The following is a 21,588-nucleotide window of genomic DNA, read 5'->3' on the forward strand; positions in this document are numbered from 1 at the left end:
ATGATTTCTCTTTACTGTTTCATCGTTAGTTATTTTGTCATTTTTCTTTCTGTTTTATGTTTTGACTAAAAACCCATCTGGTTGGATTTGTGCCTAAGACAGAGAAAAACAGTAATATTAATACCATTATGACTTATAAAAGCTTTTTATGGTCATCTTTATTCTGAAGCTAACATGGTGCACCTATATAATGATTGGTTGAATATCTTATCTTTGGACACATCATAAAATGATTTATTATTCTAATACCATACTAGTTTATCTTTTACACTTTCAAATGGATAAATCCCTTTGATATGATGATATAGGGGAGAAACATAACTTTCTTTGGCATTTTTTTTTACTTCTTACGTCATCCCTGAATCTTAAGGAGTATGAGCCTCCCTCTCTTTGCAATAAAAGCATTCAAATATAGAAATATGAAAATTCTACAAGCATTGTCTTAAAAAGGATAGGGGGTCTCATCATGAGCCAGCCTACCATGATCATAAGGGTGTAACAGGTGACATTCCATTATGGCCACCACACCAAGGTAATGACCTTCTTGACAGTTAAAACCATCAGAAGGACAACGGGTCTCATCACGAGCCAACCTAATCACTTTGTTATATCCTAGTGAATGGCACTATGATTATCTGGCTACCATGCCAGCATAGTGGTATGTTTATAGCAATATAAAATAGAAAACCATCTAAATACTAAATGGAGGACTCTAGCTCATTTTTGGGGTTAAAAAGAAACCCTGTCGAGGCTATGAGTGCTTTCTAGCAGCAGTGGCTCTGCTTATGGTATTGAAGTACTATGTTACACTACCAAATACTCTCTATCCTATTAGCCCCTATGGATTTATTTCTAAAGGATAATTTACCATTTGAACAATATTTCTAATTCAATTAGCCAACATGCATGGTAAACTATATCTTTATACACATTATATCATTATTGTCCAATAACTCTACTACCAGTCATTAATATTTATTGCCAGTCATACGTTCATCAGTTTTCCACCTAAGGTAAATATCTATTTACATAATGATATAATATCTGTTTTATTCTTTTTTTGGGCATTTCAAATATTTTGATGTGTAATGCTTTGATTTCCTTTGTTGTATTTTATGCCGCTTTTATTTCATTGGTCACCATTATTTATAAATCCTCAATGTCCTTTCCCTTTTTCCTATGCTTTATGGTCATGGATTCCCTTTTCTGATTTGAGGGGGGAATATATGCATTATGGGATAGTGTGTGTAATAATTACCGAACTCCACCATAACTTGCTAATTTGACAAAATATTATTATTGCATTTATACAAAAGTTTTTTCTGATTGAAATTTTTACTTGCGGCTTATTTGTTGTTATTCAAAACTAAAACTATGGATTCAAGAAAAATGCATACAGAGTAGTGAATTGTTTACAGGAGAACAACAAGTATGGGGGCCAACTCTATTCGCAGCGAGTCCACACTATCACAACTAACAGAAGAGGCTCGAGCAACTCGTAGACAGGATGTGCTTGCATGGATTCCACCTTTCGCATCAATTTCAACATCATCTCAGCCTAGATCAGCTTCAACAAATATCAGTCCATACATGTCATTCCACATTTTTCTGGAGCTAAAACTTGAGGTAAAATTTCATAAGTTTCCAATTTATTAAAAGTTTAGGAGAATTTCATGAAAATCCATTGAGTATTATTTATCATCATTCATTCCACATGTTTACCACTTCCCATTTTTCAAAGACAGAAGCTTTCAGTTTAGGGGAGTGTTATTTTCATTCATTTATTTATTATGATCATGCCATCATCCACCGATCTCGTTATTAATTCTCAAAACCTCTTTTATTCCATGTTGTTTTACACCAACCATAGATTTCAACCACAATTGTAGCAACCACCTCAATTTGCTTTCTAGTATTGCATGAGAGCATATTAATTCTCTAGTTTGGGGGAGGAATTGCTACACATGATGGATGTTTTCTACTTTTTTTCTCATTTAAGGCATACAATTTCATTTTTATACAGTGCATAAATTGATTTGTGCATACCTTTAAAACTATGAACTGAATTATTTTGATTTTTGGACAGAAAAGAGGTATCATTAAAATACACAAACCTAGAAAAGTTCAAGTTAAATTAGTTTGTAAAATTTCGGAAATGACGCACTATCACCTACAACCATTTTTCTTATATCTCATGCTCCATGCATCAAAAAGATATGAATTTTGGAGCATTAATCTTGTCAAATTTCAGCAAAATCTAGTTTGTAGTTTTTGAGAAAATGGTTAATGAAGTTTCCCGTTACTTGTATCATATTTTGTTGCAACTTCATATACATATAGTTGAAATTCAATGTGAAAATTGTTACGCCTTCATCAACATTGCTAAAATTAAATATTCATTATTTGAAGAAGAACTCATTTGTTCCATCAATTTCATGAGTTGGGATGAACATTTTTGTATCATAGCTTGGTTAATACAAAGGCTTTGGGTTGCATGAGGACATGCAACATATTGAGTTTGGGGGTATGTTGGGCCACTAATTTTTCATTATTATTATCACTTTTTAATGTCCACTTCATCAATTTTTACCATTCTTTTTTATTTCATTTATCATAATTTATCATATAATTCCATTTTATAATTATTTATGCTCTTATGGATAAATACTATTTTTCTCCTTTATTTTTAATAAATTGATGATTATTATGCATGATTTTACCAATGATGGTTTACTAATGGATTTGTTGTAACATCACTCATGATTTTAGCTTCCAAGATCTTTTCCAGATTACAAATTTGATCTCCAACCCACAATTAATTATTGCAACTCAGAAATTCGTCGTAATAAGAAGTGACAGTTTTACATTGGACGTTTCGGACAAATGAAGGAGAATCTAGAAAATCTAAAGCATGGGTTTTGTCCAAAACGGATCGAATTAGTTTTGTACTAAGTAATTTTCCAAAATTCTATCTGTATTAGGAGAAAATATGGGTTCTTTTAATACGATTTTAACTGATTTGTTGTTGTGGCCTTCCAAATTCTTCCAATTGCAATACCAAATTCAAGTTGTTCCTGCTGAATGTTGATGGAAAAATCTTTCAAATATGATCTTGCTGATCAATTTGCTTTGTACAATCCAAATTTGTAATGGAAATTAGTTTTTAATCAAATTTTTTGTAACTTCCCTTTTCTCTCTGCGTATTTAAATGAAAACAGAGACCAAAGAGAGAAGTAAGGATGAGGATAATATGAGGAGACTTAGAGGATAATTGGGGGGATAATGGAAGGATAATTAGGAGATAGGAGATGGAAAATTATTATATAGGATGTAGGAGAATAGATAAGAGATGAGAGATGAACAATTGTGGAATTTTAGGAAAAACTAAGAACTTCATTTTGTTGTAATTGTTTATCAGTGATCTTTTAATGAAGGAATTTATCCATTGAGTTCTACGTCTATTATTTGTAATCTGATCTGAGTTACTTCTCAAGGCGGAACTGAGTCTTGGGCAGTTGGGCACAGTACTTTGGACGAGGTGCTGCCTTGAACATGTAAATTAGTTTACTTATGTGATTGTTTATTTGAATTCCAATTGTCATTCTTTAAAGTAGATTTCATTTCTTTGAACTAATTTGTTGTTTGTTGCATTTTCCATATTTTTTATTTCATCCAATTTCTAGATTTCATTTAATTTGCTGCTCTAGATTAGCATTTGAATTCTGTTGAGCGCAATAGATTAAATTTCCAATTCAGCAATGTGTGGTTTAATCTAGCAATGATTTAGGTTGTGTGATTAACATAATTGTTTTTACTATCATTTACTTTCTTGTTTTTAATTTAGTTTTATTATTCAAGTCTTACATTTTATTTCTTATTGAATGAGCTTGATAGTATAGAATAAAATCATATAGAACCAGTGTTAGTTGTTGGTATTGTTATGCATATATTTTGTTGATTGCCTTGAAATAAAAAGACTCTCCTCGGGTTGATAATTAATGTCTAGGAGATTAGTTGTTTTATTTGTTTATTAAGCAATTAATTTACCCAACATGTATAATCAACCATCAACATAGATTTACGAGAGAGGGAACATGTAATTTCATTAATCATAAACAAAATGGTACAAGTGAGATCCTCTCAAAAATATCAAAATATCATAGTCACCAAAAAATATAATGTGGATCTATTTCACAATATACATGAGTAGGATTGTGTATACATAATAGACAATGAGGTGTTCCAAAATAGTCCTCAACGTACATAAATGATACTGAACTCCAACATAGTCTAGGAAGGGTGTCATATAATAGTGAGATGTCCCCAACCTAGGGTCTTTGACATAACCCGATGGTATGAATCTACAACATGTGAATAGGTGAACTATGTTGAGCATGATAGAAATTGTTTGATTGTCAGACAATTAGGTGTATCATTAACAAATTCGAGGGAGCCCGCCAATTATGAAAATGGAATGTAAGGTACCTATTGCTCTCCACTAAGTGTGAATAGATGAGTTGGCGTCTAACACTCAATGAATCAATTGATCATGATTCAATGATGTAAACCCACTGCCGATCGCGAGGAAACCTACCATAAAGGTATGCAAGCTCCAAGGTACTACCAGTTCCTAGATCAAACTCCTGGATAATGAGCTAAGGTCAAAAAGAAAAGATCCATTAGAAGAGGGCCTTGATGTATACCCCATCAATCGAAATGGAACAAACTAGGATGATGTAGTGGATGGATGAAGTCATGAAGTGATGAAGTGCAATTGATGAAGGAATAGCCAACTCAAGAATGTCAACAAGAAATTGTAGATTTCTTACACAAGCTAAGACTTCCCTTGAACATATTGCAACATGACACAAAGGGGACTTGGAAGCATGACTAATGAGCACCATGTGATATTGTGTAAAACGTAAGAGTTATTGAAGAATGATCCATATGATTGGGATAGTAACCATCCATAAGAGTAGTGAGAGTCATATGTATGGTACAGATCCTAGGAAAGCTAAAACCCAACTGTGGGATAATGATGCAGAATGGTGCCATGTTTAAGGGTGATGTGCCTGATGTTGCCATTTAGATGACTAAAACTATATATATGTTCCATTGAATTTTTCCTTTTTAGTCTCCTTCATGGTTTAGTGAGCATGAAAGAGAAGACAAGTATGCCCAATAGGTCCCTTTTTCATAAATTTATCTCCCCAAGCCGAGAAAATAGATAAAATAATACAAGGGAGAACCTTCTAGCCATAGTAGACTAGAGTATTCCTTTTTCATAACTAGTCTACTTAGTCTTGAAAATGGTTAAAATTATACTAAATAGAATTCTCTTCAGGTACTTTAATAAGAATGAAGGAGAAAATTTCACTTAATAATATTTTCTAAATTAAGGAGTCTGAAAAGAGCTTAAAGGAAACTCCTCCTAGAGGAACAAGTGGTATAAAGAGTAGCAACTAGTTCCAGTCATGGTGAAATTACTCAAAACATATATGAAGAGGTCAAGAGGCTAGCTAATAGGATCACTCATCGCAGCGGTTCCTCCAAGAAAGGGTAAAACACCAAGTGAAAGTGAATAATAGGTTAAGCAGATGATGACGATGGAATGGATAAATCGAGCTTGTCATGCAAAAATAGGTTGATAAAAAGTGGAAATCACAAGGGATAAAAGTGTTTGAATTTTCATGGGGGTGTGGTGAGAAAGAGACGAAGAAGAGGACACGAGGTTCATATTTTAGGTCATGGTGGGTCAGAAGGAGGGATTCTGAAAGGAAAATAAAATTGAAAACATGGATACCAAGATGAAAAAAGGGCACTAGACTAGGGAATCCATGGGCAGGTAGGATCTACTGCCAAGCTACAATGTGCATAAAGAGGAGTGGCTAATGTCACAACTCAATAGGGTCAGACCTGAGGTATTATGGCACTGATGGTAAAAAATGCAATGAAGACGACAAACGTGACCTACTTCTATATGCCAATAAGAGTAGTGTACCTCAGGCCCATTGTTGGAAATGGGATTGTCAAAAGGGACACTAGTGAAAAGAAAACTCCTCATACTCCTACAAGAAGTGATTAGAAAAATACTATAGGGAAAAACTCACAAGCCCACAAATTTAAAAAGGGAATATTCTATGAGATTCCACAAAGTTTTATAAAAATAATACCATACCTCCTCTTTTTTTCATTGTGAGTTGGATAATATAGAAGAAGAGAGTTCCAAATAATTGTGGACTAAGGGCAAGGAGGAGCAAGAGTAGCAAAACAAGGGTCATCCAAAATAAGGCAAGTCGATTTTGTCCTCTTTGTTGTCGATATGCATGCAAGTTTCTCATGGTGAAGGTAGTGTTTTAGGGGAAAAAAATCATGTTAAGAAATATTTCGACCGCACAAAGGGAATGAGGAAATTTTGTCTGGGAGGCTCCAGTCACATGGCTACCATCTTTTCATGCTTCACTGGAGCTGAAAATATCAAATTTCAAATGTCAAGTTGAACAATTTTTTTTATGTTTCTGAACAATTTCAAATATCAAATTTCAAATATATTTTTTGATTGCAACCATGCTCATGAAGAAGATGTAATTTTTTGGGTGCAGGAGGAACCATTTTTGAATGGAGGGAAAGCGAGAATGGGCCTAATGGCATGCAAGTTATTTCTCATCAACCAACCCTATATGTCATTAGAGATCTTGGGTTATTAAATTTCTTTATGATTCCTCACATTACCAAACAATCCTTTATACTTAGACAAATCATCCAGTGGTGGGATATAAATACCCAAAAATTCATAGTAGGGCTAGATTGATTTTCTCTATGGTTGGATGAGATATACTTCCTTGTAGGTTTATCAAGGTGGGGAGTTGTAGTTATGTTGGCTGGGGCAAGAAGAAGAAGTTGAGAAACAATGAGAGGTTATATACAATAGTATTATAGAGAAGGAACATGATTGTATGGGGAGAAAATTTGTATTGAGACCATTGAGGACATCACAATACATACCATAGAATAGACCGTTATTCAAGTAGCAGGGAAAAAAGAACCCCATGTAGTGACCAAATCACTTTTGGAGTTAGTGATTCAGTGTACGGTGTCCATCTTATTCAACTGGTGTGAGGGTATGCTAGCCATTGTCAAAGGCCAACTAACCAAGAGAAAGAGAGGAAGGATAAAAAACTTTGGCTATGGGAGTTTTCTAGTGTTAGTTTTCTTGGAGAAGGGCCCGACCACGATGCCAATGTTAGCAAACTATGAGGTGTATCCACCGATGGTAGAGCCTCAGATGATGAAATGGTGTAACCTCATGATGAGGCAAGAGGGTGTGCACAATGGAGAGTGGTTCTCGACACAATAATTCAAATGGTTTAGGGAAACACCATTAGTAGTGGATGACTACCCATACGACGGGGTAGATTTCTAGGGGGATTCTAATATGGTCTTGCTCTCGGGAATGCAGTGGGATGATATAGCTAAATTATTTTTGTTTTTATATTTTTATTTATAGAATGCTTTTTTTTTATGGGTAAAAGGTTACTAATGTGTTCTAAATATGGTATGCAGATATTGTGCCAACACACCCTGAAGGTTATTATCCACTAACGAGAGGGGTACAACTAGCCCAAGCTCAATGGACACAGGATGTGGTTAGAGAAGAGGGCAAGAATGAGGAGTTGTGAGAGTTCACTCGTAGTGTCAAGGGTTTGACATTAGGGGTTTCTCCTAGGAGCATCACAGAGATGCCTCAACACATGCAAATACATACAATAGGAGTAACTTCATCTTGTTGTTGAGGTCTCCTCTGACATATTTTGAATGCAATGTTATGTTACCATGAATGCCATTGAGCAAGGATAACAGTCTTCCTAGGGTTTTGTTTTTGATATCGCTGCATATGTATGGCATGATGGTGAGGGTCTCTAATGCCCAAATTTTGAACTATGTACCCAAACTATATGATGATATAATAAAATGATGGTTTCTATGATGTGTTTGTTTAAAATGCTGTGGAATTTACATGGTGAATTGTCTTATCATATGAATGGTTAAAACATTAATGTGACAAATGCCAATCTAACACATAAATAGCTAATGAATAAACCAATGTGTTCTACTCTAGAGGAATATGAAAATAAGAAATCTAATCAAATAATTTTTCCAAGAGATGTACCCTCAAAAAGTAATGTAAAATGGTAGGATTCCTTACAAAATAGAAACGAATGAGCCAAGACACTACAAGCTGGGAGTGAAGCTGAAGAACTAAGTGGTGTATACCAAGGTGATTAGCCTCGGTTAAGATCTTGATAAAATAATTATATTCTGATACATTCTTTGTAACTAGGAAAAGAAAAATACCCCCTGAATTCACAAGCTCATTAGTGGGTGAGTAGATGATCCAAGCAGCAGAAGGGATGTTCCGAATGTAACAACTTGCACCATCTACAAATCCTAGATAATGGAGTGAGAGTGTTGAATTCTGTCAAACAAAGATCAAACACACGAATCACGCAAAAAATGAGGGAAAACAAAGAAAAAAATAGAGAAACCAATCACACCCACACCTATATACAATATGTACAAGTGACAATGTAAAGAAACTAAGCATAGTAGCGTTTTAGATAGATATTGCTACGTGGCTAAGACAATGGATTTGAATTACAATTGACTAACTCATAGGCCCCTTTCTTGAGAACAAGTTTAACAATGTAGGGACCATGCCATAGGGTTTCAAGCTTATTGGCTCCTAACATGGTTTTGATCATAGACCAAAAGTAGGTCACCTTTGGAAAAGATATGAGGTCGAACAAATTTATCATATTGGGCCTTCATGCATTTCTTATGAGTTTTGTTATTAACCAAGGTGAAAAGACATTATGCATCTAAATGGGAAATTTGTAAGAGGTGTTACTCCATGGTCAAAGTGTCAAGAAGCAGTTCCACAACTAGTTGAAGTGAAGAGATTTCACACTGAATAGGATGAACAAACTCTACACCATAAACATTTTGGAAAGGAGTAAAGCTTGTGGTAGATTTAGCTGAGGTTTGATATGCCCATAATGCATAAAAGAGCATAAGGTTCCAATTTGATTTGTGATTCCCTACCATCCATTGTAACATAGTTTTCAAGGTTATATTGACAACCTCGACTTGACTGTTAGCCTAAGGATAATAGGGGGTTGAGTGCTCATGATGAAAATCCAACTTGGTAGCTAGTTCCTACATTATATGATTTTGAAAATGTTTATCATGATTAATCACAATTTGTTAGGCACAAAGAACCTGGAAATGACATGATTGAATACAAATAGGGCTACATTGGCGTTGTTGTTGGACGGTGTAGGCATAGCCTCAGCCCACTTAGTGAAATAGTCAACAACCACAATGATGTAGTAATCACCGTGAGATGACGGTGGGTTACTGTTGAAGCCTCAAAATTTATTGCAACAACATGGGGTGATGACCACCTGATCCAGACCTTAAAGCAGCTCCTTTTCCATTTGGAATGGTGGTTCTGACTGGTTCAACTAGGTCCAGTTACATTCTCTCAATCTCCGAAATGGCTTACAATATGACTTTCATCCACCAATGGAGAAGAGACATCATATCAAACCTCTTGTTGATTAGGTAAGAAAGTGATCCTTAAGCTGATATAGGGCTCAACCAAGCCACAACTTAAGTTTTCCTCTTTGTGAAGAGGACTTATAAAAATGTAAAAGTAAATCTAAAAGAAAACTTATTCTATAATGAAAGAAAAAGGAACTAAATCCTAATCGTATCTCAATTAAGCAGATAGAGATCTAACACAACTAAGAGAAAGATATTTAAATGATTGGGATTTAAATATGTCTGGCTTATAATGAATATCAAACTAACGAAGTAGTTCAATTAACTGAAATTATGTATACCAAAACATATTCTATTGAGAGACCTCTTAACTAAAATAATAAACCAACGAAATTTAGGAAGAAGTTCACAAAACGATATTGATTTTTTAATCAGTAATTCGAATAATTAAACAATAATATGAGGAAGTAGTTCACACCATATCACTATTTGTTAAACCAGTATTAAAAAGATATAATTCTAAGTAAATAGTTACTCAGAAATCAAAATTCAACCCATAAGAGCAGAGATAAATAATAACATATGGTTAAGGCAAATTACTCATACTGAAAATAGTGCACAAATATGAATAAAATGACACATTCTTGCCATCATAAAATGAAACTAGTATTTAAAACAGTAGTATTAAAATACCAATTTATTGAATCCATTTATCTGGCTCTAATCTCCAACAGTCCTTTAGATTGCTTGAACTTCTATTGTTATAACAAGAGCTACAAAAGTGCAAACTCTTCCCATCATACATAATTCAAAATGTAAAAGAAAAATCCTCAATAATCCCCAGATATGAGATTTTCTCTCCTTCCACCTACAACTCTAAATTCCTATTACAGAAGTTCTTTTAGAATTCCAAAATTGCAAAGGAGAGGAGCCCTTATTACATTCTACAATTTGCTATTTATAATAGTTTCAAAAGAATTCTTAACAAGAAAGTTTGTTGAAGAAGAAATCTATTTAATCAATTTTCATTGGCTCAAAATTCCATTCTTCTATTGTCGGAGCCTTCTCATTGATTGATATTCTTTTCTTTTCAGCTCTTCAACAGTTTTCCTACAAAACAAATCAAAACAAAATTAAAATAAAAAAAATAAAACGAAAATGTTAAATCTGGAATTAAAAGAAATCCAATCAAATTCAATTAAATAAATAATTAAAAAGGAAATATGACATTTCTATTTATGCCTATGATGATTTAAGTAGCCAAGGAGATGATTGACGAATGAGTTTGCACTCAAAAGAAGTCGTGGGTAAATGAGAATGCAGAAAATAAAACTTAGAAAATTGATTTCGCTAAAAATTCTAAGCCTAATATTCTGTTGGATTTTAGACCCAATAAATGATCAAATATGGAAATGAAACCACGTCAGAAATATTCTCCATAATTTTATCTTTCCAATGAGCTGTTGTGGGCCTCATTTGGCCATGCAATACTCCATTTATGAGCTTTCAAAGTTGGTGTATTAGAATTGCTTGAATTATGGAATTTCGGTTGCGTGGGCTAAAAATAAAAAATTTTAATTAAATTTTAATCCTAACTTAGAATGCTAATTTTAATTAATTAATTGTAATTATGTTATTAATTTATCAAAATTTTAATTAAACAATATTAAACAAAATTTCTTAATTAAAATATTATTATATAATATCTATATTATAATCTGAATTATATTATAATTATAATATGAATTATAATTATAATATTATATTATATTTTAATATTATAAATGAACCATTAGAATCAATCCTACCCCATTAATCACACAAACCATTAGAATCAACCCTACTCTATTAATCACACAAACCATTAGAATCAACCCATTTCAAATACAAACCATTTACGTAGCCATAAATGAGGAGGGTGAGTGGAGGAGTTAATGAAGAGAGGATGGAGTGATAAGGAAGGTGAGTGGAATAGCGAGGTGGAGGGTGGGTGAGGTCACAATGATGTGAGGGTAAGTGAGGTGGAGGAGTCAAGAGGTATAAGGAGGTTGACCAAAAGTTAATGATAAAATTTTTTAACCCATCACATTTTTCTGATCACAATCACAGGTTTTTTAAAATGAGCGACTTATGAAATTTGTTTTATGCAATATCATAATCACAATATCGCATCACAAATTTTATTTTTGCGATTTTAAGTTTTGGGATTTTGGAAGGGAGGATTTGATGAGAAGTGGGGCCCGCATGAATTAATGATTCTACAAATTGGACTTCAACCATTTTGCAATTTTGAGGTTTTAATTTTGGCATTTTGTTTTAGAATAACAAATTGGAGTAAATTACCAAGATATCAAAATGTGTCTTCATCCATTGTACAATTTAGCTGGGTCATTTTGTAGGATCGTTAGTGAAAAATGAAAGAACTAGTAAAAAATAACGAAGAGTTAATATTCACAATGAATGAATATTTTAATTGCAAAATTTTAAATATCATACATTTATAAACATTTTTTAGTCCAGGCGAGAAAATGATCAAACTTCAAAGGAGTGCTATTTACAAAGCGGTTGACTAAATGAGTTGAAACAAGTATTTATGGAAAGCTTATGAAAAGCCAGATTCAATGAAATAATCAAAATAAGAATCCAATTAAAACGAAAAATGACAAAATTGTAAGACAATTAACTAAAATGAAAATCATAAAATATGATTAGCCAAATATTAATCGAAAGGGTCCCCATTATTTGAGTCAATAATTCAAAAATCACGAGTGTTGGGTTTTCCCTACAATAGTTACATAACATGAAATCAACACCCGACTACACAAAAGGGCCGATAAAAACCGTAGGGTATAAAGGGGTGGGATGCACACACATTTTGTGACAGAAGATTTGGTATGGATGACACTTTTGGACAACAAATATGAAAATTTTAAAGAGTGAAGATCAAAACTACCCAGTGTGAAAGATATTATGAGCAGTGGTAAGCCTAAGGAGATGACCACCACATGCCCTAGCATGGAAATAATTTAAGATTCATTCAACTTCTTTATGAGTAAGGCATCGACATAATACAATGTCAACACCGCGATGGTAGAAAGTATAATTGATAATAAGGTAGTTTCGATACTGATGATGTATTCACCAATGATCATCATGAGAGGGTTCAGGCCAAAAATGTTGAGTTTGGAGATACAAAAAAGTGTCTCTATACCAAGGAATTAGAAATGCTAATGAGGAACAAGGATTCATCAGGTACAAAATTTGTGTCCACAACTTCCTCATTAGTTTGAGGCAACTCAGCAAGAAACTCTGCAAAAGCTAGGGATTTCTTAGATTTAGCAATGGAAAACTCTAAATCAAACTCCTGAAGGATAAAAATCCACTTGAAATACTTACCCTAATGATCTGACAGCTAAGGATATGTTTCATGGGGTTGGACTGGGAGATAACCATAATAGCCCCGGTGAACATTCTATGTAATAAAAGTTAATAAATGAAAAATAATAACCACAGTTTATGCGACACTTATTCCAAGTTGAATTTTGGGAAAGACATCCTAGTGTGGGTGTTCATTTGGTTATTAATGTCTAAGGAAATTGGCAGAGGAAATGGCTAGGGCTTTGGAAAGGAAAATGGCATTTTTAGCACATTTAGTTAAAAAAATAATGGAAATTAGGAGAAAAGGGAGGTGAAAGGTCACAGGTTGCGCATGAGGAAGAAAAAGAAGAAAATAGAGGCTCATTCATAAAAATGCTTCTAAGGATCAGTAGGTAACCTTTTGTCAGTTCAGTTTTGGAGCTCTCTCATTATTATCTCTCTCTCTCATACTCTTGGATACTTAGAGTTTTCTTGGAGCACTCTAGGAGGGTGTGGCATACTTGGATTTTTGGAGCAAGAAGGAAAAGAAAGAGTAGGAAAGCGTAAGAGGACATCGAGATCAACAACTACAATGGACTTTTTGACAGGTACCAAGTTTCATGTATGTTTTCCTCACTAGTTTTTGCATGCATGGCATATGTGTGTGGTTTATTGATCATGATCTATCACTGTCATGGAGGTTTCTAGGATTGATAGTGGATTTCCTAGAATTTCCATTTCATAGATAGCCATGGAGATTGTGGGTTTATTTCCTTGTTTTGTGTTGGTTGGTTCTCATGTTTCTTTATCTTGGGTTGATTTACTAGTTCATAGAGCCTTGGTTGGGCAAACGCTTTGCAGCCCTGTAACAACTTGGGTTGAGTTACTAGTCCCATAGCCTTGATTGGACAAATGCTCTGGAGCCCTTGATAGGTTGAGTTACTAGTCCTGGAGCCTTGGTTGGACAAAAAATCTAGAGCTTGACAGTAGTTGTGGGTTGAGTTACTAGTCCTAGAGCCTTGATTGGAACAAATGCTCTAGAGCCCTGAAAGGATTAGATAGAGACCAATCTGATGATGGTTTTGTGATGTCCGACCATGAGGTGGAATCAATGTTTTATGGGTTGAGGTGGATGGAATTTGGAAACCCTGGATGGTTTTTGATTAATGTGTTCTATGGCATCCCACATTCATGCTTGGAATATGGCACAGGGGTGAATGGCTAAAGTGAGATTTGGCTCAACCATTCTATGGTCGAGTGGAATGTGGAAGTCCCATCTCGGGTTTGGATTTTTCATCATCAATATGAGGTTATTTCTCATTATATTTCTGTGAGTATTATACTGGGTTATATGTGGATCATATTCGGTTGTGATTTCATTGGTATTTTTGTTGCTATTATGTTGGTTATTTATATGTTTTATGATAGTAGCTGTGTATGCCTATCAACATGTTTTTACTTGTAAATGGTTGAACAATATATCTATGACCTAATGGCTGAAGTGGTAGCTAATGTGTTGAGTCATCAATGTCTCTTAGCAATTCATAGTTAAGTATGAGACCCCTATGCTCATATATATTAATTACACTTGTAGATTACATATTCGCGATATGTTTGATGAAATGCCTATCATGGATATTAGGGGTCCAGTCAACCTCTTATTCAAGTAATTTTAGTGGTACTATAATTTCCTTGTTATATTACTGTTCTGAAGGTTTCATTTAATTCTTGTCAGTGGCCTAGGCTCTGGGCTTGAAAAAGTGGCTCAAAACCTGGGGACACTGACACAACACTAAGTAAAATAGTCCCTCGATGTTGGTATGCCTATAGAATGGGAGTGTCTAGAGCCTCCTGGACACTGGCAAGCCTATAGCATGGGAGCGTCAGGGGGTCAGGAGGTCCAAAATGTCAGTGGGACCCAGGGGTTGGCTGGTAGAAAGGTTGGGCTAATTCATGAGGGTCCTAATGTTGATGTTGAATGTCTGTATGGTGTGTTTCAGTCGGTTCCACTTCCTTAATGAAACTTAGGAGGTTGACTCATATCATAGTAGCTCCTCGTTGCATGTTTACCCCGACTGGCTGATTTCTTAGGTAGATGTGCGAATAGGGTGTTATAGAGTGGTATCAGAGCATAGTTCACCCCTCTTAATGGATGGGTTTTGTGTTTTATTCATGCATTCATGTTGGTTGCATGTGTGTCTCCTATTCTTGTATTTCATGTGCTTGTTGCATTTGCATTTTGTTGATCATGGTTGTAGTGATTTTTCCAATTGGAAGTTGATGTTGTTATTGTGGAGTGCATCATCATGAGTGTCTAACTTGTTACATGTTGTTAAATGTCACTTACATGTATCATTTTGTTTGCTTGCTTTCACTTTTGGATTTGTTTGGACAAGGTCCCCTGTGGTCAATTTTGGGGCAAAAGCCCAAGTTTTGGGGAAAAAAGCCCATGTTTTTGTTATGTAAAGTGTAAAGTATCTATAAGTTGTGGTCGTGGAGTGCATAGATAGTAAGCGTCATAAAGGGGTTTTCCCTTCTTTTATGTAAGTTGTCTCGGCTTGTATAGACCTGCCCATGGTCCACGGAGCATGAGATTGTATAAAAAGGAGACTCTTAGAGAGTCTAAGGCAGTTCATGAGTGAAGAATGAATGTAATGGGTCATTAAGAAGTAAAGAGCTAAGAGTCTTAGAATAGAAGAGAGGCTTTACAGCCGTGTGCATAGAGACCTAGAGTAGAGCCCACAGCTGAGTGCGGGGACCCCTACAGCTGAGTGTGCAGGGTAGTCTTGCGTCTGTAAGAAAATCTGAAGTATCAATAAAGAGATTATTTTGGAAATATCTATGTTTTGTCCATTTACTTTTGTTATGAATGAATGAATTTATGTTATGATGAATAATGGGGTTATGATTTAATACTAGATTGATGCGTGATTTTGTATTTTTTACATTGTTATAAGAACGCAAGTAATAATATCTATTTACGCGAAGGATATCTTAGTGCATGTTATAATTATCAGAAACTTAAGATGGTGTGGGTAAATACAGAACTAAGGGTAATTACAGAGGCACTTCAGTAGTGGATCTGCCTGTTTAGGGTCCATGAAAGGCAGTCATAGACCTTCGTGATGGTCTAGAGGCTGGTAAGAGGAAGTGATATCGATAAGCCTTAGAGGCTTATCGATTTACGCAAAGGTAGATTAGGGGTACAAAATGACATCACGCTCATCTCTGGGTGTGAAAAATTGGTTCGTCCATCCCCCCATACTACTTCAAGTGAGACTTCAGTCTGCTCTTCACGGATTGATGTCGAAAGGGCCAGTAGTGTAGGGATTTGTTTGGAAAACTTAACTCTAATCCTGGGTCAAGACCCACTAAGACAACATATGGTTTTGTTGTTGGGAATGGGATCTACATAAAGAAATGTGTGATGTCGCATCATTGGAATCCAAATTAAAAAGAAATTGAGGAGTGCCTAGATAGAAATATTGACGAATTCGTGGCACAAGAAAACAAAAATCTGTGATTGATGAAAGAACAGTGGTTGGACAGATATATGTATAGAGAGATACACCAAAATTTCTTTTCTTCCTTCCTGGTCAAATTATATGAGTTGATCGCTAAATTGGCAGATGGACAGGGAAGGTGGAGACTTGATGGTCCAATAGTGTCGACCCCGGAGCTAGTGCGAAGATTGGAAGCCTCTAAAGATAAGGTCGCACACGTTTTCAATCATTGGCTTGATCGTGTCATCGGAGGATTTGTGACAGACTTCGTGGTCAATACCTCGGTCAGTGATAGTGAAGTAAAGAGACACTTCTTAAAGGGATCGTGAGGTAAGTATTTAAGATATTTGAATACTTGATTAAAATTCTCTTGTGTGAAAAGTGGGTTATGAAATTACCTTGATGTTTGGAGCTATGAAAAGTGGAAAGTTATTCAAGGATAGAAGAAGAACATGTCCTGAATATAGTCCACTGATTGAGCCTCCTCTGAGTGACGATGAAGGAGCAGCATAGGCTTCTCCACAGAGTGTTGTCCAGTTAATAAGACAAGGGTTCCTGCTAATACACCATCCACTTACACCACCTCCATATTCACCTCCACCACATACACCTTCGCCCACACCGTGACCACATCCACCACCGTTCAATATGGTGAATACAGTGAAGTTGCCTGTTATTAAGGGCTTGGGAAATGAGGACCTGGACCAGTTTTGGTTCGTTGCGAAGGCTGTGTGTCAAGCCCAAAACATTATAGATGATTAGATGAAGAAAGAAACGTTGGTTACTAGTATACATGGTCACATGCTAACATGGTATCAAGTACTACACCAATAACCTGACAGCTCCATTGGAAGACATTTAGAATGTGCTAAATAAGGAATTTAGTAGACCCAAGTTTGAAGCGCAATCAATCATAGGATTCAAGGAAATCATGATGAAGCCTGGTGAGACACCCTGGGAGCTAGATCAGAGATTGAAATGCAAGATCTGCGAAGCTAACATGAATCATATGGATGGGTAGCACCACGAATGGTTTGTGGCTTCGCTCTTGCCTCATTTAAGGGCTGCTTTATCATAGCAAAATATTGGGACCCAGGCAAAAGCCCTGGAGATTGCGATGAGATTGCATGAGACACCAATTCAAGATGCTTCTTTTGGAGTTTAGCAGATTCATGTGGAGTTGCAGAATCTTTGCCTAAAGTTCCAAAGTCTGAAGAAAGATAGAGTAGCTCGGCCTGAGGTGCATGAAGAAGTTTGGTGTTTGAAATGTAAGAGTCAAGGGCATGATAAAGATCATTGCCTTTTCTTTGCAAATTATGTTGCAGGAGGAGGTTCGATGCCTCTAAGGATGGAAGCTCAGGCAGGACCAAGTACAGGGCCCATGTTGTGGTGTGCTATCTGTCAAGTAGTTGGAAAACATGTAACAGACAACTGTCACTTACTGTAGAAATTTGTACAAACACCGCAACAACGCTTCTGCAACTTCTGCAAGTTAGTAGGCCATGATGAGTGAAATTGTCATAGTTATGGGTTAATGATGGAAAGAACACCTGCATATCAATGTAGATATAAACTTAGCCTCTGAATCAAGGCATTGGCAGAGCCCGAGGAGTATATCAGGGGTGCAAATGAGGTCGAGACGAAGGAGGGCCTATGAGAGGTTGGGGACAAGTTATTTGCTATAATGGTGGAAGACCAAGACACTCACGCGAGAATGTGAGAAACCAACACACCTTTCATGCCGATAATGTACTCAATTTGACCATGCGGCACAATACTGCCCTGTATTAATAGCTAAGATGTGGGAAAAGGGGACGCATCCTCAGCAGCCTACCCAAAACCTACAGATGATGAGAGTTGAACCCCGCGAAGAGGATCCTAATGTGAATATCGTGCTGCGAAGTGGTATGACAATTGGTGAAGATAAGGGAAAGCAACCTGAAGAAAGTGAATGCGTCTGGAAAGCTCAAAGAAGGAGATGGGCTTTGATCTAGAGCATGCCAAAGAAACCGTCATGGAAGAGAAGAAAAGTTTTGTTGAGGCTTCTACTGCAGGAAGTCAGGTTAAGCAGTATAAAGAAATGGACCCATCCATGCTTACTACCTTTTTGGAGACCTATATGAAGCTGTTACATGATAGCAAGGCCATGAAAGGATTGTAGAAGTTGATCAATAAATACGATGGTAAACAAAATGCTCTGTAGGGCCTGTGTGTGGTTAGGAAAATTGGTAAGCATAAGGTAAGAATAGGACATGAGATGAGGCTCACCTCACAAATAGGGGAGTATGAATGATGCAAGAGGATCTGTCAGTCCATTGTGTATCTAGAGAATTCAGGTCGTCTTCATCTTTGTCGACTTCACCATTGTTCTTCAATTCTTCCGGGGTTGGTTTCATCGTTAGATATCATGGTGGAGATGTCACAATGTGACAATTTGTTTGATATGGTTCATTAAAGAGGAACATAAGCTATAACCATGCTTCAAAAACTACGATAAAAAATTTAAAACTAAATCTAAAGACCTAAACTTATGTTTCAAACCTATCGCATTCAAACTATGTAATAAAACCCTAATCCTAAGTTCTAACCCTAGCCTAAACAAACTCTCGGCATATGTTTTAACATTGCAAAACATTACAATAAACAAATACACAGACCTCTGACTACATGGGCAGTGTGTTGGAAATAATACTGAGAGGGGGGGTGAATCAGTATTATCTAGCAATTTACAAAATCTTCCTTATTTGATCTTTTGAAATATTCTTGCATATCAGTACCATAAAACAATGAGCATGAATAAAGAAAATAGACAGTCACACCAAAGAACACAAGATGTAAGGTGGAAACCCAATGCGGGAGAAAAACCACCTGCTGCAATATGTCTCTATCTTCTTTCAAGAAATTCTTTTTACAATGATTTTGTACTGGTGCAGTCCTTTACCAGCACGCAGGCTGCAACCTGCAGAGAGCTACAACTCTCTCTCGTTTTCCAGTCTCTCCTGGAAGGGAGCTACAACCCCCTACTTCTTTTCATGAAGAATCAAATGATCAACAAGTATACAATAGATACAGTCTACTACAGATATCAGATCAGTAATTACAGAAACAACCCAGAACACCTTGTGGACAGAAATATACAGTCAACAGATCATCTTAAGACAGGGACGCATATTTTCTTTCTGAGGCCTACGACTGGACGCAGTGTACCTTATGCTGTTTTGCGTGCAGACGCACTGTTCCTCTTTGCTTTTCTGCGACCGACGCACCCAGCAACACTATCGCGCCGCGTCTTTCGCTTCCGAGACGCACCTGAGCCTTTACTGTACTGCGTCCCGGCGCACTTTTCCTTCACTGAATCTGCGTCCCTTCAGATATAGAAGATAAGAGGACTTCAGAACCAACCCAAACACTCAGATCCACAGATCTGATCATGCGCCATATAGATCGTAGTCCATTAGAAGATTCGCCCTTATAGATTTGGACTAGATCTCACCAAGAGATATTCAACCAAGATGATGCTAAATCCAAATGAACTCCTTTGCTTTATATAGGCAAGCTTCTCCCCAAAGCGTGGAACAATACCACGAGCCGACACCATAGAAACACAAAACCGTCGGCTAGATACCACACAAGAAACCCCCACGTGCTTTTCTCTGCCTTGAAATGTGTGCACTGGGCGGACGCACCTCCTGAACGGCTGGCCTGCGTCCCTGGACGCGGGTTCTGCATGGTCTACCTGCGGGGACGCACTTGCTGAACATATTTTCTGCGTCCTTCTTGATTTATCACCTGAATGAGTTTGCCATCAAGGACAACACCTGAATCAAAATGCCAACAAACTCCCCCTTTGGACTTGATGGCAACCACATAATCTTCAGCTTCATCATTCTCCCCCTTTGACATCAAGGGCAAAGGGTATGCTCCCCCTATGCTCATGCTTCTCCAGATCTGTAACCAGAAATCCATCATGAAGGAGACAGAGACATATTGCAGCTATTTCCAAGATCTCCTTCTCCATAATGCCAACAATGCATTATGTGCTCCCCCTGAGCCTATACCATCAATAGGAAGAGGATCAATAGTGAGATGATGCATCAACAACCCCCAGCTTTTGCCTGAGGTATTCAAAAGTGTCCCTGGGCAATGGTTTGGTGAAAATATCAGCAACTTGTTCCTTAGAAGGAACATACTCCAACTTGACCTTCTGTTCAAGTACTTGTTCCCGGAGAAAATGGTACTTGATTGGTATGTGCTTGGTTTTTGAATGCATAACCGGATTCTTTGAGATGCTGATTGCACTTGTGTTGTCACATAAGATAGGAATAGGAGGTGTACAAGTGATTTGATAATCCTGCAAAGTCTGCATCATCCAAAGAAGTTGGGTGCAACAAGATGCAGCAGCAACATATTCCGCTTCAGCTGTAGACAAGGCAATTGAACTCTGTTTCTTGCTGAACCAAGATACCAGTCTGGGACCCATAAAGAATGCACCACCACTTGTGCTTTTCCTGTCATCCACGCTTCCGGCCCAATCTGCATCTGTATAAGCATGAAGAGTGAGATCTGTATCTCTAGGATACCATAGGCCATAATTTTGAGTCCCTTGAAGATATTTGAAGATTCTCTTCACTGCTTGAAGATGAGTCTCCTTTGGATTTGCCTGAAACCTTCCAACTATTCCAACTGCATGCATGATGTCTGGTCGGGTACCTGTCAAATATAGTAAACTTCCAATCATAGATCTGTAGGTTGGTTGATGTACTGCTGCAGATTCATCATTTGCACTGAGACTACATCTTGTGACCATGGGTGTACATACTGGTTTTGCATCTTCCATGCCATATTTCTTCAAAATCTGCTTGAGATACTTGGTTTGAGATAAAAAGATTCCTCCTTTCTTTTTTTGGATTTGCAAACCAAGGAAGTATGTCAGTTCTCCTAGCAAGGACATCTCAAATTCTTTCTGCATGACCGAGGCAAAGCTTTGACTCATAGCTTCTTCATTACTGCCAAAAATAATGTCATCTACATACACAACAAGTATTAGTAATTTGTCATTTTCAACTTTTATATAAAGATTGCTATCTGCTGAACCTTTTGAAAAACCTTGTTGATGAAGATATTTGTCCAACCGGTAGTACCAAGCCCTTGGAGCTTGTTTGAG

The sequence above is a fragment of the Pinus tabuliformis genome, chromosome 7 (assembly GCF_031772625.1).
Source record: "Pinus tabuliformis cultivar Carrire ecotype Pingquan chromosome 7, CPIR1, whole genome shotgun sequence".
In the NCBI taxonomy this organism is placed as follows: domain Eukaryota; kingdom Viridiplantae; phylum Streptophyta; class Pinopsida; order Pinales; family Pinaceae; genus Pinus; species Pinus tabuliformis.